A 17,793-nucleotide genomic window follows, 5' to 3' on the forward strand; every position below is an offset into this window, starting at 1 on the left:
CTCACGGACTGACATCTTACAACTACACAGATGACACACAGCACATTTTCAAGATGACTACTAACAAGCCTGACAATGTCCTCAATAAATGATTCACCAACATAAACATCTTGATGGCAAGCAACCTTAAACTTAACCCAACCAAAATGGAAATAACATCTCCACGAAAATGGCAACCTAACACAGACAGCTCTCACCTGGCCCCCAAGTATGGTAAATTAACCTGAATGCACAAACCTGGGAACACTCATGGAAAGTGTCTCACCCTGGAGCCACAGGTCAATGCAATAGCAAAAAAAGTTTCTACCATTTTAGACTATTAAGGGGGATTCTCCCTTACCTCAACTTCCCATGCCAAACCCTCCCTATCATTTCCTTGGAATTATCAAGAATAGACTATGAAAAAAGTCTCTACCTACGAATGCCTGAACACCTCAGCGAAAAAACTACAATTCGTCCAAAACACAGTGGCAAGACTCCTCCTGATATTAAATAGAAGAGATCACATCATGCCAGCCTTTAGAAGTTTATATTGGCTACCAGTCAATAAACAAATTAACTACAAAGCCCTCTGAATTTCCCATATATTACTTCACAAACAAGGATCCTTCTTCTTCTTCAAATTATCGAATGCGTGGGCGGACCCACGCAGGCGCTTCTCCATCCAAAAGGATGATGTGCACCTACCCCACCAATCTTACACACAGCCCTTACATTCTCATAACTCCTCCCACCGCCCCGTCTGCCCCACAAAATCCAGCAGCACACTGCTCCTCTCCCTGCCTCTCACCCCGACTCCTCCGAGCAAAGCCTTCCCACTCAGTTCAGCCACTCCCGGCGCAGACAACCGAACCCTCATCAACTCTCTCGCCTCAACATGCCTCTCACACGCAAGCAGAAAATGTCCCACAGTCTCAGGCACCCCACACACCACACAGTCCCTCGACTCACGCTTCCCCACTCGAAACAGACTGTCATTCAGCCCCACATGCCCTATCCTCAATCGGTTCAGCATCACCTCCTCCCTCCTCCTCCATTCCAGTTTCCCTGCATCCACCTTCACAGACACTTTCTCACGAAAACAAAACATCCACCTGCCCTTCACCCCACTCTCCCACCTCTCAATCCGATTTCCTCCAAGCATAAATCACCTAATACCAACCCAGAAGAAACTTAAGATCTACCACTGACCTCCAAATAGAATCAAAACACTATGAGAAAACTATACTCAGAGTATCTGCCTTCTCCATTCTTATAGACATACTATGGAACTCGATCATGAAGGAAATCAGGGTTAAAACATGGTTATTCAGCTCCCCATGATAAAAACAGATCTACAATAACTACACAATGATCATTCTTAAGGGGAGACCACTTTAATCCCATACAACACCTAAACAATAGCCACAAAGGCATTGAAACCCTCGCTCAGAGAGTATGACCTGCAATACCCTGACAGCTAGATGCTCCTCGCCTCTCGGATCAATGGTTTGAGGAATGCGCTATCATGATGCCTACCCCCCGGCATCAGGACCAAGGCCCTCAGCTCCGGGAGCAGGCATCCAGACATTTTTTTAAACCTCAGCAGCCCCGGCTAGGGGCTGTCTGGGTTCAGTCTTGGCGCCTTGGGCACCAGGCTCATCATAGAAATCAGTCATGGCGCCATAGGCGCCAGGCTCATAGACTTTACTTACCTGATGCAGACCATGCTGCAAAAGAGTCCAAGCTTACATGAGGCCTGGATGGGACTATTTTGTTACAGGGACTATTTTTTACTCGGGCGTGGCTCTAGGGAACTTCTTACCTGGAACTACTTTGGAGGCTATTTAAACCACACCCGAACAGCAGCACATGCTTCGCGTTATTCTGCATCCAGCAGCATGACGCTCACCGTGCCTGCAGCCAGCTTCCAGTCTTCTGCCACGTCCGCGTGCCTGCAGCCAGCATCCAGTCTTCTGCCACGCCCGCCTCGAATCCGGAGCTCCTAGAATAAAGAAGAAGAAAAGGACAAGGTTAGAAAAAGAACGTATTTCAAATTCCTCACCTAATTCCGGAACTATTTCATCTCCGGACCTGGAAAGCACATCAGTCCTGTACGCGTCACTTCGCCAGCTCCAGCACGGCACCATACTCACCAGTTCTCACAGCATCTTTCGATCTGGCACTGTCTCCATCATTTCTTTGCCATAATCCGGCACCTAGGGGACACAAGAAAAAACAAGGTGAGCCAATGGAATCAACAAATACAACCTCTTACCACCATAGACTTACCACCGGCGGTATTATTCCATAACTCTCCACATTTTCATATGCCGCATCTGTAAAGAGGGAGAAAAACAACTCGTTAACGCATGCAATAGTTACCGGACAGCGTTGGGTAACACAGACTCTTACCTGAACTCCAGCAGCAGCTACGAGACCTTCTTCTCACGAACTCAGTTGCAACTTAAGGAAGGAAGGGGACAAGAGTGAACATCGGGCACATTGAACTCTTTGAACTTGATACTTACCAATCCCGCCAGGGACTTCAGAGTCAATACTTACCGGAACTCTCCCAACGCCTTCAAACCAGTGAAGTAGCTTGTATCTATGCGCCCCTGCAAGACGCACAGGATGGAGAGCTCATCTTTTACGAACATAAGGCAAATACTTCTTCGGGTCCAGCAGACAAGACTAGGCGGGCCAGTCCAGACAGTCATCTCTGCACTACGCATCACGTTGAAGAAGACCGCAGCTGTCCGGGTCCGATCGACACCCCTGTGGGGTCCAGGTGAGCGTAACATGCACACACAAGTCTGCCTAACGGACCAAGAGAAGACCCCTGCTCCCTATTTTTTCCCCTCACTCTGGCCATCCTCTATGGGCTCTCCCCCTGCTCCTTCATCTGAAGCCAGAAACGTTGGAGTCACCTTTGACTCTTCTCTCTCCTTCCTCCCTCACACTCAGGACATTGCCAAGAAGTCCCACTTTCAACTCTTCCTTCTCAAACAAATTCTGCCTTTTCTCACTTTCACCCAGAAGCTCAATGTTACCTGAACACTGGTTCTCTCTAGCCTTGGCTACTTCTATAGCCTCCTGAATCTACATTCAGCTCTACAACCCCTCCAGCTAATCCAGAATAGGGCAGCAAGACTTATTCTTGGCCTTAAGCCCAGGGACTGCATCTCTGCTGCCCTAAAAACTCTTCACTGGCTCCCGGTTGCTGCATGGATTAAATTCAAGTCCCTCTGCATCATCCACAAGGCTGTCTGGGACCAGGCTATCTGCAACTTTCTCTTACTAAATACTCTCCCTTGAGGTCGCTGCAGACCTCTGACACCAACTCTCTGTGTGTAAAGCGTTTCGCTAAACAGGGGGCTGGAGGCTGATCACTTTCTTCAGCTGGATTCCCTTTTATGGAACATCCTATCCCTTACCCTTCGTTTTGAGCAGGACTTCCTCAAATTCCAGAAGCTTCTCAAGACTTTCCTCTTCACCTCCTTCTTCCCTTCTTCCCTCCTCTGCTAATTCTCACAGTTGCTTTGATTGGTGACCAGGGCCCTAATGTATCCTTCGCTTAGGGGTCCTGACCTCCGACATCCAATCGCCTCATCCTCTGCCTACCTCACAGCTCTTGCCTCTGCACTTTCCGGAATCCTTCCTGTAGGCTTGCACTATCTACCCAATGTGGCTCCAGGTTGCATAGCGCTTACCATACCATGCACTCCATCAACTGCTCGTTCATAGTCACAGGCATTCCAGCACCTACCCCCACTCCCACTTCCCCTCTTTTTGCTGCACTTGCACTTTCTGAACACTCACAAGGAATAGTAGGTTTGTCCTCATCCTCCACTGTTTTATTGCTTCAATTGCATGTTCCCTCCCTGTTGCCCTGTGGGCGCTTTGAGACAGAATTGACCTACTGTCCTACTGTATAAGCGCCTAACAAATGCGCAATAAATAAATAAATGCTGGTGTAAATGCTGAGGCATTTGTATGGTGGAGAGGAAGAGAGAACTCAGAAACACAAGTTGCATTCCACCCCTCCTCTCCACCTTACAAATTAATGAATAAGGGGTGTGATGTTAATCAAAGGCATAAAAGCCTTACACAAGGCATTTACACCTTTCTCATATAACCCCCTCATTCAAAATGAGCTCCATTTTGTTGCAAACTTTTAAGTTTGAACATGTCTATTTTGAAGTAACCCACAAAAAGACTGCAGCTTAGCCTATGTATTCTTGTGAACAACCTGTTTGTGAACAACCAGAAGTCAGCAGACATGCCCAGGCTTGACCAATCAAAGGTTGTCTTTCCTGCAGATTTGATGGAGTTTGGTGCCATGGCCACTTCCTTTCACAATACTGCTTCTACAGAAAATTAGATTTTTCTTATTACGACTTTGTTCACCTTGTTTACATGATGTGAATTAAGAATGGAGGTGTTTGTGATGTAATGGGATTGACTTTCCAGGAGCAAAATACTCAAGACATATTAGAGGATTAAAGAGTGAATTTGAATGTTGCATTTTACATATTGTGCTAAATTTACCACAATGCCAAGACGTAAAGACCATTGTAGTCAGGCAATTCCTGTTGCACATGTCATATAGTATCCCTGGTTGCCTTTGTGTTTATGGAGATAAGAGTTGCCCTCGTATTGGCAACGCCGCCAACGGCTCCACCTATTCCTAATCACAACAACGAAGGTACAAGCTGAGGAAGGTGCAGGAGGCTGTTATTAAAACACTAAGGGCCATGTAGTTGTCATTAAGAGTAGAAAAGGTTGTGTAGTCTAAGTAGGGCGACAGCTAGTTGCATCACGTACATACACAGGTAGGGAATACTTAATTGGTGAGACAAGTACGCATGAAGCACGCACAGCACACGAAAAACACACAGACATGAAGGATACTTGCATGCGGACATGAAGAACACTCGCGCACAGACATGAAGAACATGCACATATAGACATGAAGAACATTAACATTCAAGGGACAAAGGAACAATATGGCAGAGAATGGACAGAAGTAACACCATTGTTCAGATCAATCTCTGCTAGACCTCAATTCTAAAATACTGCATCCTCAGACACAATTGCTTAAAACACAGTTTCTAGGCCTCACAGAGCTCAGACAGCAGCCCTCAGCATCAAGGTCAGTACGCCAGAACCAAATTAATACACAGCGCCCTGAGTGGCTGCCAAAGGAAAGCACACACATGTTAGAAGATCAGACAATACCACAAATAGATGAATTTGAGCTCCGTACAGGGATCCTCAACCAAGTGATGCCAACAATGACCATTCATTCCTGACAAAATTAGATAGTGCTCCCGCTACTTCCCCAGCACATCCAGACAGAGGAGCCATGCGCCAAGGCCAGGAACAAGACTGATAGGGGAAGGTCTCAAGTTTGGGAACGAGTGAGGGAGTATTTTCATTAACTGGATCATAGCAGTTCGCTCATCCCGCCTTCCTCACCACATAACTTGGCACTGCATGGTGGCCAAGGTTAATGAGCTAAAAACTGGCCAATCACCTTAAGCTCCTCTTATCGACTAGTGTAGTACAGTGCCAAACAATAGGATGCTGAATTTAAATGTATCATTTGTACAAGGTTTTACCTAGGAGGAGTCATTAGTTATAGAAAAACAATTATAATGAGGTTCTCTTGAAGTGGGAGAATGGGATAACACCTTCCCCCCGATCTCATCCAGACCATGGCCTAAGGGATCGCGGCCTAGACACCCCCCACAAGAGGAGTTCATCTACTTACCAGATGACAAAGTACCCTGGTTCAAAAACCTACACATTCTAGGTCTATGCCCACCAGCACGCCATGCTCAAACCAACACCTGCGACATGGATCAGCTCGACTAAAACAACAGCCATGAGTATTCACATCGTTAGAGATGCCATGTCGACATAGCCAACAGACAAGAACACACGTGCCACAATGCACACTGGTCACTCACACACCAACCCACATGAAGAACATACTCAGCGCTACGACGTAGCGGACTGTCACACCCACGAACATGCATTGTTGTTATTTTTCACATAGGCCTTCTACAGCACCGCAGAAACGCAAGACGCCTGAAGAGCTTGTGTATATGCTTGCTGATGCTTCCTCGCTACCTATCCCTATGAAGACGCTACCATGTATATCTAATGCTGCCTATGATGCTTCGTCACCCTGCGATCCCCATAACATGGATCATGTACCGCCACCCAGGAATTAGGCCCAAGTAGGCCGCAAGCAAGAGTCCCCAGGCAGGAGCCTTGCAAAAAAACATCCTCCCAGAACGAAGATGCAGAAAGCTGACCATGCAGAACGAGCCCCCCAACAAGAGCTCATAGCCAAGGCCACGATGTTGCAACCCACATGCCGCGCTCTGTGCGCCAAGGTTATACCTGCTGGTGCCAAGCCATCAGAGCCGAAAAACACAAATCTAATGCTCACAATTCTGCTCCAGCTACGGTCTCCTCACACGTGACCAAGCCGAACTGACAAGATGCCAAGCTCACGAGACAGCAAACCGCCAGTGTCCCATGTCTGGGGCACAGATTGCAACAACGAAGCGGCAAGTTGGACACCTACAGCGATGGGAAAGACCTGCTCACTAGTCCGCAAGCAGACCTGTCCATTGTCCGCCACAAACACATAGTTGCACATTGTTGCTAATGTCAGGTACACTGCGAGCTGGGAACGGCAATGATCCCAGGCTTGGGGGCTCGCGGGAGAACCAATCAAAATACAGGGGGCTCATCACTGACACCATCAATCTTAGCCAATCACCAAGGGGCTCCGTGTAACAATTTCGTTGTAGCAAATGTTAGGGACAACCCAAGAGTACCACCTGATCCGTCCTTATCCACTAACTTCTCTCCATATAGCATAACAATACTAACACTACCACTCGGGGAACCAATCCCAAGTGGCACTAGGTTTTGTGATGATTTTCACAGGTGACGCAAGTAGCGCGCCATAATGCTGTAAAAAGGGCCTGTGAGCCCCACTAACGACGAGAGTCTCACCGGATGCATACGAGCTGAGACCCATCCCTGCAGTTACTATAATAAACAGCAGTATATGCATTGCTCCTTGTGTGTGTCTCATACTCCTTTTGGGATGCGGGAGGAGTTGGGGCTCTGCCGGCCCCCGGGAGAGTCACCCCGACAAGTTGGAGGCACTGCTGAGATCTGTTTGAGGTCCACTTCCCTGAGAGCAGCATTCCAAGGCCTCTTGCAACGAGGCAACCCAGCAGCGTGGCCCCCTCTGCCGTTGCCCCCTTTTGAGGACTACAGGACCATCGCGGAACTGGGAGAAGACCGGACAGCGCAATCCGGATATTGGCCCTCGGGAGCCAATTGAGAAATATCCTGCCCGCGGTTGGCAAGTGTCCAGACGTAGTCCAGACGAGGGGAGGCGGCAAGCTGCTTTGGAGGGGTGCACGCAGTCGAGTGGCCCTGTCTCACAAGGACTTGGTGAGCATGACACATCCAACAAGCAATGTAATGTTGTGTGGGAGGAGGAAGGAATTGTAATAAGGGTGGCGGGAGGTGTTTTACAGTGTGTTGAAAAAGATCTGATTAATAAGTGTTGACAGACGAGGGAGCGGTAGCGGGACAAGCACGAGGGCGTCTTCTACCGCGTCACGAGGTAAACTGGGTGGAGCGCAAGCTACCACCTGTTGTTGTTCGAAGGCACTGATTTGTCCAGATTGCGGGTACCTGTAAGGGGGATGTGTGGCTTTCCTATGAATTGGCGTTATAGATCAATGAGTAGATGAGGATCCCTACTAATTGAGTGTTGAAGCTCGTTAGGTAGATGAATTTTCCCCGCAGGAGGTAGCTAGTTTGGTTCCAAGTGCGGAAGATAATTGGCTGGTTAAGCTCCCCTGGTGAGGGGTGTATCACACGCAATGCGACGCAGCGTGTGCAGTACGATTATAAGAGTTTATTGTGAGTTACCTTGCTCCGGTTGAAGCGAGAGGACAGCTGTGGGGTTTACGGGGGACAAAAGGGTTAAAATATATTGCACGCTCTTTTTTCATCTTATAAAGGTTTCTTACCGGTACTAGTTGCAGAAGGTGGTGACGTCACCCGCAGGGCTTGTATAGGACACCGCGACCATCTCGGGTTGACCAAGGAGTGGCCGGGGGATAGGAAAAGGGAAAGAGCGGGATAGAAAAGGGGAGAGGTGGCCGCGCACGGAGAACGCCGGTCACGCTCAGCAAGGGGGTTGGAAAAGGGGAGGGAGAGGTTTGAAGAAGAAGGAAAGGTTGGGCGGCTGTAAAAGCATGCCACACAGGGCACACAGCCGCAGGGGGCTTCGTGCGCCACGGCCGTGGGGGGCCATACTGGTGACATCAAGGGGAAGAAACAATAAAGGAAAAGAACTGTATATTTTGCGATTACCTTTCAGCGGACGGTCAAATGTCCCCAGTTTACGGGGCCAGGTAAAGAAGGTTGATATTGACAAAACAAAAACTGTAACATGGCCTCATATTACGGGTCAGGGTCTGGGGTGAGGGGAAACGCTTTAACTACACCCCTCCAACACATTTGCACATCACTATCACCATAAAAGGAGAAAATTATCAAGTACAGTATCGACTGAACACAAGGAACAGACAACAAAATACTGACACCATGGCCGCCTAACGGCAGTTTTGACTCATACACACAAAACTCGCTATTGACATATATACACAACACGTACAAGGGAAAGAAATTAGTTCAACATATAGAGATGTTTAACTTATGGAAGATGTTTCAGGGAGCCAGGCCAGGGGCAATGGGGATGTTTACTATGGAAGAGGCAGCAGAGGAGAAAGGGAGCAAAGAAACGAAGGGAGTGATGGAGGAGAAAGACAACAAAGAGGGCATGAGCATGGTGAGCAGCAACGCACTATGCGCAGAAGAGAGGAAGAAGGAGAAAGAAAGATCGGGTACAGTATCAGATGAGAAGGTGAAGGAGGAAGGGACAGAAGATATGCCTCTGGCGATGGTAGTGAAGGAGGAAGAAGGGGGGTTGTACCACGTAACGGAATTAAGAGAAGCCGCCAAACAACAACTGACAGCCGCCGAGGGGTACTCCAACACGCATACAGCCCTCCACCATATTCCCCTACAGATAGCTCCCAGAGGGGGGAGAAGGTGACCAGCACGATGAACATAAACTCCACACAGGCAGGAACGAAGGGGGAAAGGAAGTGGGTAACACATCGCAACCATAGGACCAGACAAATGGGTAGCAGCACAGGTGCTCCTGAAGCTCCGAGGGACATTAACAGGGGAAGAAGAGGACGTAGTGAGGAGGATGGCAAAGAATGAAATGGGTGACACACAGACAGGGACAGAGGTGAGTAAGACAAGAGAAGGTCAACTGTCACAGGCAGAGGAAGAAATGTTGGAGGACAGGTTGGCTGAATTAAGAGACGCACGAAGTGCACTGATCAGCCAGTTCGAGCAAGAAACATGAGGAAGGAAGAAGGAGAGAAAGGAGAAAAGGGACGACCAGGAGAGGATGAAGGAACCAATGGAAGAAAGGAAGAAGGAAGCAGAGCGGATGAAGGCAATAGCAGAGAGGGTGTCACGAGCGGAGCAACGAGAAATTAAACGGAGGGAGGAAGAGAAAGAAAGGGAGATGGAACTGTGGAAAAAGAAAATACCATCTGAGAGCGCCCGGAAATATGAAGAAGGTAAAGTAATAGAGAGCATATTAAAAAGGGAATGGGCAAAATGGGAAAGGAAGGAAGAGGAAGAGAGGATACTAGCGAAGGTAAGTCCGGAGGTGTTGAAAGAACTAAAAAGGAAAAGAGCGGAAATAGCTGGTGAAATAATAGGGAAAAAGGATGAGGAGAGTGGAGATAGGAGGGTGGAGCACGGTGCAAGAACATACACACGCCAGGATTTGGAGGTGGCTACAACGTCAACACAAGGGGCAGCTGTTAAAGGAGGAGAGCACAAGGAAGCAGACTTAATAGATCTAAGGACGGTGACAGTGGGTGGAAAACGCCCGGAGTGGGGATTATCTTTTCCTGATGGATTTTGCAGCGAGGAGGAAGAATGTTTAGGGAAAAGTGGAGGAGATGGCAATGGGGAAAGTTTAGAGAAACTGTACATTACACGCACCAACCACGAGTCACCATGGTCGTGCAAAAGAAGGGAAGAAGATACGAAAGGTGAAGAGAAGGTAAAAGAGGTAGCAAGGAGAGCGTCACAACTATTAACACTGACACCAGTACAAACGCCACGCACTCTAACAACACGACCTCTAGCACCACGCCCACTGACACCAACCCCTACGCACACCCCATATGTCAACAGACTTAGGGACCTCCCAGGATCAGACAGGAAGAACGGGTAAGAACACCCTCAGTGAGAGAAGAAGGTAACAGGAGAGGGAGAGGAGAGGGAGGAAGACTGAAGAGTACGATAGAGCAATTAACAGTAATATTGATATGATTGAAGAATTACCCAACACAGAGGAAGAGGATGAATACACAGACATAACCCCACGGGCACGGGGGGAAATGAGGGATACAATTTAATGCCACTTCGGGAAAGTGGAGGGGCCAGACCACAATATGTCCCCTGGAAGCATGCCAATAAAGAGAATATTAAATGCAGACTCCCATCACTAAGTGGAGGAGCAGGGAAGTGGGGCAAAGACTAGCGGTGGGGGACGTGAAGGGGCTCTTAATACCAATAATGGGGGATGCTGCTGATGACATTTGGAAAAGGGCGGGCTTCCTAGGGGTCACAGTAACAGACACGTCACATGATGGAGCGCCATTGGCAAATTGCAGACATGCGCTGTGGCAGGCTTTAAAGGTCCAGTACCCAGACAAGTCAGACATAGGAGCAATAACGTCACGCAAGATGCGTGAGACTGAAGATCCTGCTGATTACATCCAGGATTACATCCAGGAGATTCAGGAGAAGTGGCGCTTGGAAACGCAGGTACCGTGGGATAAAACACTAGCAATTTCCTACCATATACTAATACAAGGACTCCCGGAGCAAGTACAAAGGCAGCTGAAGAAAATAGTGGGTATGGAAGTTAAAGCCTGGCCGGAAATACAATTTACTATAGTACACCACTCCAGGCTGTGGCAGGAAAAGATGAAACAAAAGCAGGAAGATAGGAAGGCCTAGGAGGCACAACTGGTACAAAAGAAGCTATCCAATTATGCCATGGAAGGAGCACTAATAACAACACCCACCCCCACACAGGTCACGGTTGCACAAGACACAACACAACAGGTAGCAAACTACAACAGCCAGCACAAGTAATAACACAGCAGATGCCTCCGCCCGCACCATACACGGCATACATAGGAGGAGGATACATGCAAATGGGAAATGGACACTCTAACAACTACAGGGGGAGGGGTGGTATGACGAGAGAGAGGGGCTATGGCCAACAGTCACAACAACCAGGAGGGTTCAGGGGCTACTACCAAAACGGACAACTCGGGGGGTTCCCCATGGCAGGCCAGAGAACCACCAACATGTTGGACTTGTGGGATGGTGGGACACATGTCACGCACTTGCAGGATGAGGCCTAAACAGGCAGCATGGGGGAACAAGGACAAAAAGAGCATATGGGGGAACAACAAGTTTACCAACAACAACATGGAATACAACAATACCTACCACAACAACAAGCACCACTACAACAACCACCACCACAGACACAGGTGCAAACATACTCACCACCACAGACACAGGTGCAAACATACTCACCACCACAGACACAGGTGCAAACATACTCATCACCACAGCAACAGATACAAACATACACACCGCCACAGCAACACGCGATAGCAACACAACAACACAAAGTGCAAACGGTACAGCAGCTCACACGGATACAGGACAATGCAGTATTAACAATTGATACACCCCTACAACAGACACAGCTGGGGAAGGTGACAATATTGGATCACAACCCTTAAACAGGAGGCGGTCAGTCACTATACCCACAATAGGACAGCCCACAGATGTCTTTGATGTGTCCCATCCTATCAGTAACACCTAACACTGCGGAGGAACCACGCATACAGGTGGCGATAGGTGACAAAAAAATGTCCTTCACAGTTGACACGGGGGCCACTAGGTCTTGCATAAGGGAGGGGAAGTTTAAATTGTCAGGCGAAGCTATGCACACTCAAGGATTCTCGGGGGCTGGAGGGTTGGTTCCCTTTACTGATAAGATCTCCTTATCTATAGGAGATCACGACATGTCTCTTCCACTTCTGTACTCGAAGCAGTCAACAGTAAACATACTTGGAAGGGATATAATGAGCAGACTGAATATGACCATCTCCTTCACGGAGAAGGGCATAATTTGCTCCACACCAGGCATCAACATGCTCACAGCACGACAAATATTGCAGGCTTACTGCGGCCAAACAGTGGCCCGGGCTGAGCCAGTTGACAGAGACCTCTTCCAATATGGGACAGACATGGCAATAGCATGGTTGCCTGGAATTGAGGGCAAAATTTGGAGAAGGCCAGCAGCTTACCTATTCAGACCTGAAACACCAGCAAATGAAAAAGAAGGGAATATGATTTCAGTAAGCATTGAGAGCATTATGGCAACTGCAGATTACATTGCAGTACATGCCCAGGACAGGGAGGGGAGGGCCTGGAGAGCTGTAATAGCACTGGCAGAGGGGTGCAGGCTTACACAGGTATCTGATGAGGAGCTCTTCTCAGATGATAATGGAGAGGGAGAGATGGTGTTTGGGATGAGCATTAATATATGATTGAAGGTAACATACAAGCAAGTGGCACTAAAAATGGTAATGGCACTACAGGCATCTGCCCCTACACCAGTACTATTTTATGAGGAAGACATGGCAGCAGTACCAGCATCTCTGTGGACCACCAGTCCATATGACGCTGGCTGCATCAAAAGTATTGGTGGAGTGAAAATAAAACTAAAAAAGGGAGCAATGTTACCCAGAGTGAAACAATACCCACTATCGAAAGAGGCAGATGAGGGCATATATGAAACAATAACAGCCCTGATAAATAATGGCATATTGATACCATCAGAATCACTGTGCAACACTGCTGTGCACCCAGTGCACAAGGCAAAAGGAGGGTCTTGGCGTTTCATCCAGGACCTTAGGCCCTTAAATTACATTGTAGAGGCAGAGTACCCGATAGCAGCTAACCCAGCCACCATACTATGTGGAATACCAGCAGAAGCATCACGGTTCACCGTGATTAACCTCAAAAACGCATTTTTCTCGATACCTCTGCACCCTGACTCACAAGATCTAACAAGCTTCACATACCGCAACACAAAATGGAAACACACTAGGTTGCCCCAAGGGTACTGTGAGTCACCATCAATCTTTAACAGAGTGATACAAATGGATTTGGGAAACATTGAGATGGAGAGTGCGGTGCTGCAGTATGTCGATGACATAATCATTTGCAGCACCACCGAAGAAAGGTGTAGGAAGGACTCAGTAAAAATGTTCACAGTGTTGGCTGGGAAGGGGTACAGAGTGGACAAGGAGAAACTACAGTACTGTCAGGAACAAGTGCTCTACATTGGTCAGCTCATTACACAGCATGGAAGGAACATTGCACCACAAAGGGCACAGGCCATAGCAAACACACCACACCCACAAACAGTGAGAGAACTACAGCAATTTCTGGGCCTATACAACTACTGCAGGGTGTGGGTTTTTGACTACAGTTCATACATAGGACCCCTGCTCGAGGCCCTCAGAGAAGCACAAAAGGGGGACACAAAGTTGGGATGGACAAGAGAAATGAAAGAGGCATTTGATGAGTTAAAAAATGCCATCTCAACAGCACCAGTGCCAGCCACCCCTAACTACGAACACCAGTTTTTCATTTTTTCACATTGCGACTCAGCTGTAATGAAAGCAGTGCTGACACAGAAAACAAGCATGGGACACAAGCCTGTGGCTTTTTACAGCAGACACCTAGACCCTGTTATGTTAGGTCAGTTCCCTTGTGAACAGAGCTTCGCAGCCACAGCTTTTGCGGTGGAGAAATCATCATCAATAACAATGGGGTGCCCCACTACACTGTTCGTGGAACATGCCCTCTTTGCAATATTGAACAAACCATTGACAACACAGAGAGCATCAGGCTATGAAATAATACTATCCAGACCAGAATTAACAATTGTAAGGTGCAGCAATGTAAACCCAGCAAGATTTATAGCTGAGGTAATCGAAGATAGTGACTATGCTCATGATTGCACACAGGCCATTGAACCGAGAAAAGGTGAGGAGAATGCCCTAGAGGGGGGAGAAATAATGTACATTGATGGGTCCTCAACAATTGACCAAAGTGATGGTGTTAGAAGAACAGGAGCAGCAGTGGTTAAGTTGACAGAAGACTGGATGTATGTACCAGTAAAGTGTGTTCAACTACCACAACATTGCTCGGCCCAAGCAACAGAACTAGTGGCCCTAATTTTGGCACTAAAAGAGAGCTATGATAAAAGAGCAACAATATATTCTGACAATGCATATGTCACGTCAACAGTGCACTCTGGATTAATAAAATGGCAAAGGAGAGGGTTAAGAAGGGCAGATGGTACGCCAGTACAACATGCCCTACTACTTGTAGAACTAATTGAAGTAATTGATGACCCAAGAGAAATAGCACTGGCAAAATGTAAGGCCCACACCAACGGGGATGACCAAAAGGTAACGAAACAGCAATCGCATACTTTGAAGAAGTTTGGGCCCCCCCAGAAAAAGGAAAAGATAGGGGGAGGGTGGGAGCAAGACAAATGCTGATGAATGATGGGTACACACACATCCCTGACACACAAATAATGGAAATACAGGCAGCAGCACCGATGGCAGAAAAAGAGCTATGTGTCAAAAGGGGATGCACAATGTCACCAACAGATGCATTATGGCGTCAGAATAATTCAGGAAAGGTAGTGATGCCCCTGGCTCTATTGAAAACAGCCCTGGCACAGCTACACCATCCCACACACACAGGAAAGGAAGTGATTGCAGCATAAAAGAGGACTGGTTCTGCCTCGAGTTAAATTCTCATGTTGCAAACTTTATCAGCAGATGCCTAACTTGTCAACAGTTCACAGCCGGTCACACGCTGCAAGTGATAAAAGGTACTATATCCCGGCTAGAAGGACCATTTCTGCACCTACACATTGACTACGTTGACATGATAAATGTATGTCAAGGAAACAGATACATGATTGTAGTAGTATGTCCATTTTCAAGATGGGTTGAGGCGGGGCCCTGCTCTAATGCGGACACATTCAGAGCAGCAACATTTCTGGTGAGGGAGGTCTTCCCAAGGTGGGGAGTTTGCGAAGTGCTGCGGTCAGACAATGGCCCGCATTTTCCAAATGAGATGTTTGATCACATAACTGCAATGCTTGGCATCAAACACAAGTTTGCATGTGCATATCACCCACAGGCTAACAGTATCTGTGAATGCCTGAACGGCCTACTAAAAGAAGAGATTGCCAAAATTCAGCAGACAACTAAGAAAAGCTGGTTGTACTGCCTCCCCTTAGCCCTGTTTGAGCTAAGAAATAGGTCAGGGTCTGATCACCACCTCACTCCCCACGAGGTGGTGACTGGACGTCAGATGCACCTTCCGCTAACTCCACCCTCAAGAGCAATGGCAGATTATGAAAGTTCTGCAAATGTTTTTGGTGACGAAATTTATGAATATGTGTCTTCCTTGATTACTAGTGTCGCCTTTATCTCTCAACAGCTTGAGCGCACGCGGGGAGGGTCGAAGATCACCCAACAAGAAGAAACAAACGAGGAACAAGTACAACCAAGAAACTGGACAGTAGCGGAAGGAGACAACGTTCTCCTCCGCAACTTCAATCGCCGGTGGAACAGCCCTCGCTTTACAGGGCCCCATCAGGTGGAAGCAGTAGCTCCTCGTGCTGTAAAGTTGTGCGATAAAAAGGTATGGAGCCACCTGCATGACGTCAAGCCCTACAAAGGCCAGACCCGCCCTAGCATTGATGACAGGGCCACTGCAACGACAACAGCATCAGCAACACCAACAATAGAAAAGACGCAGCAACTACAACAAAAGACAATTGTGACACTGCCCCTGACCCCTCCCTAGCCACAGACACACCCACAGACTTTGGACAATCGCCCATAGCCCACCCCATGGTGACGAGATCTCAGAGAAAACAAACAGATGCCCCGCACAGCCCCGTCCCTGCCACTACCCAATAAAGGATATTGTCTAACAAAAATGAACAAAAATTAATGCTACACAACACATACAAACACATGCATGTTCTCTTTCTCTTTTGTCTCACACATGCAGGTACCGCATATTACTGTGTTGTAAAGAAATTGAAGTTACTAACGTCGTGTCTTGCCCAGGGGTAAATGCTACCCACAGATGACAATACCCCTGAAGCGCTGTCACACCAATTTGTATACCATATAAAGAGACCAAAATATTTAAGAAAGAGAAGGGTATGTGCGTATTACAACACGTTCATGTTGGTCATAGGACAATCATTCCCACATCTCCACGAGCACTTACCAGCTCTGAGAGATAGGTCACTGTGATTAGCGTGGGAACAGCTTTTCACCTGGGCACTAAATGACTATCTGATAGGGAGAGCTTGATTAAAGAAAACTAACAAATTAACGCATATTTTAAGAATTTTCAGGCGGGCATCTTTAACATCATAAAGAATAAGCTGCAGGACCACAGCAAAGATAAGAGCAAAAATGCCAGTGGGATTAGCTATTGTAATAAAGTGAATCGGTGTGTTGGTTATCACTGGTCTATTGGCTGCCTCTGTCTGGCAGACACACTATGCTTACAATGTTATGGCTGCATCTAAAACTAATTTACTCCCTCCCACGGCTGCAACAGGTATGGTGTCAGGTGGTACAAGTAAACCCAGAGATAAAGGAAATAGGGTTAAATGTAGCACATATGGAGATAGTAAGGGGATTGACACATATCTCACAGATTCACACACATCTCGAACAACATGGGGTATCAGCACATGACCAAAATTGGTAAGGAGACAACTAAGGACAACTGCTAGGTGTGCTCGTTGATCCCATGCGCTATGAGTGCATAAAGGACATTTGTAGCTACTGAAGTACCAGCAAAGACAGTGGAATGTCTGATATATTTGGCATTATTCCAAACGAAAGGACGATTTCAAGGGACAGTGGGTAACAAGGGACTCATACCCATACGAAAATAACTTCCTCAAGACATATCTGATGTACCATAGCAAACGCCTACATACTGAAGGTTCAGATACATGATGGATGGTCCTGAAAAAGGAGAAACAAATAAAGTAACGATAAATTACCTGCCGTGTGATTGGTATGCAAGCAAAATTGCTGGTGAGCAAGGGTGTTGGGAAAGACCTCTAATAACAATAACTGGGAAAATATATACGAATGAAGGATGGGAAATAGGAGTGGCTGGGAGCAATATGATGACAAAAGAAAATATTAACTCAATAAAAGACCACATGACAGATGGTGGATGATGTGGGTAAAATATGTACCACTGTTGACATGGCTGGAGAAGGACGAAGACCCAATAACTATACTACCGCTAACACAACAGCGATGTGGATGTTGGAAGTAACAACAGCTGTAATATAACAATACTGATACCTGAGGGGGTGCCGGGACTGCAGTTGTAATGTACCACTATTGGGCCTGCAGCGATAAAGCATAAAGCATACCACAGCCTACCTCAGTCATGGAATGGAATATGCACTATGGTACATTTCAACACTCTGGTTGTGCC

Source organism: Ambystoma mexicanum, chromosome 4p (assembly GCF_040938575.1).
Source record: "Ambystoma mexicanum isolate Mex_15411 chromosome 4p, UKY_AmexF1_1, whole genome shotgun sequence".
NCBI classification, from domain to species: Eukaryota; Metazoa; Chordata; class Amphibia; order Caudata; family Ambystomatidae; genus Ambystoma; species Ambystoma mexicanum.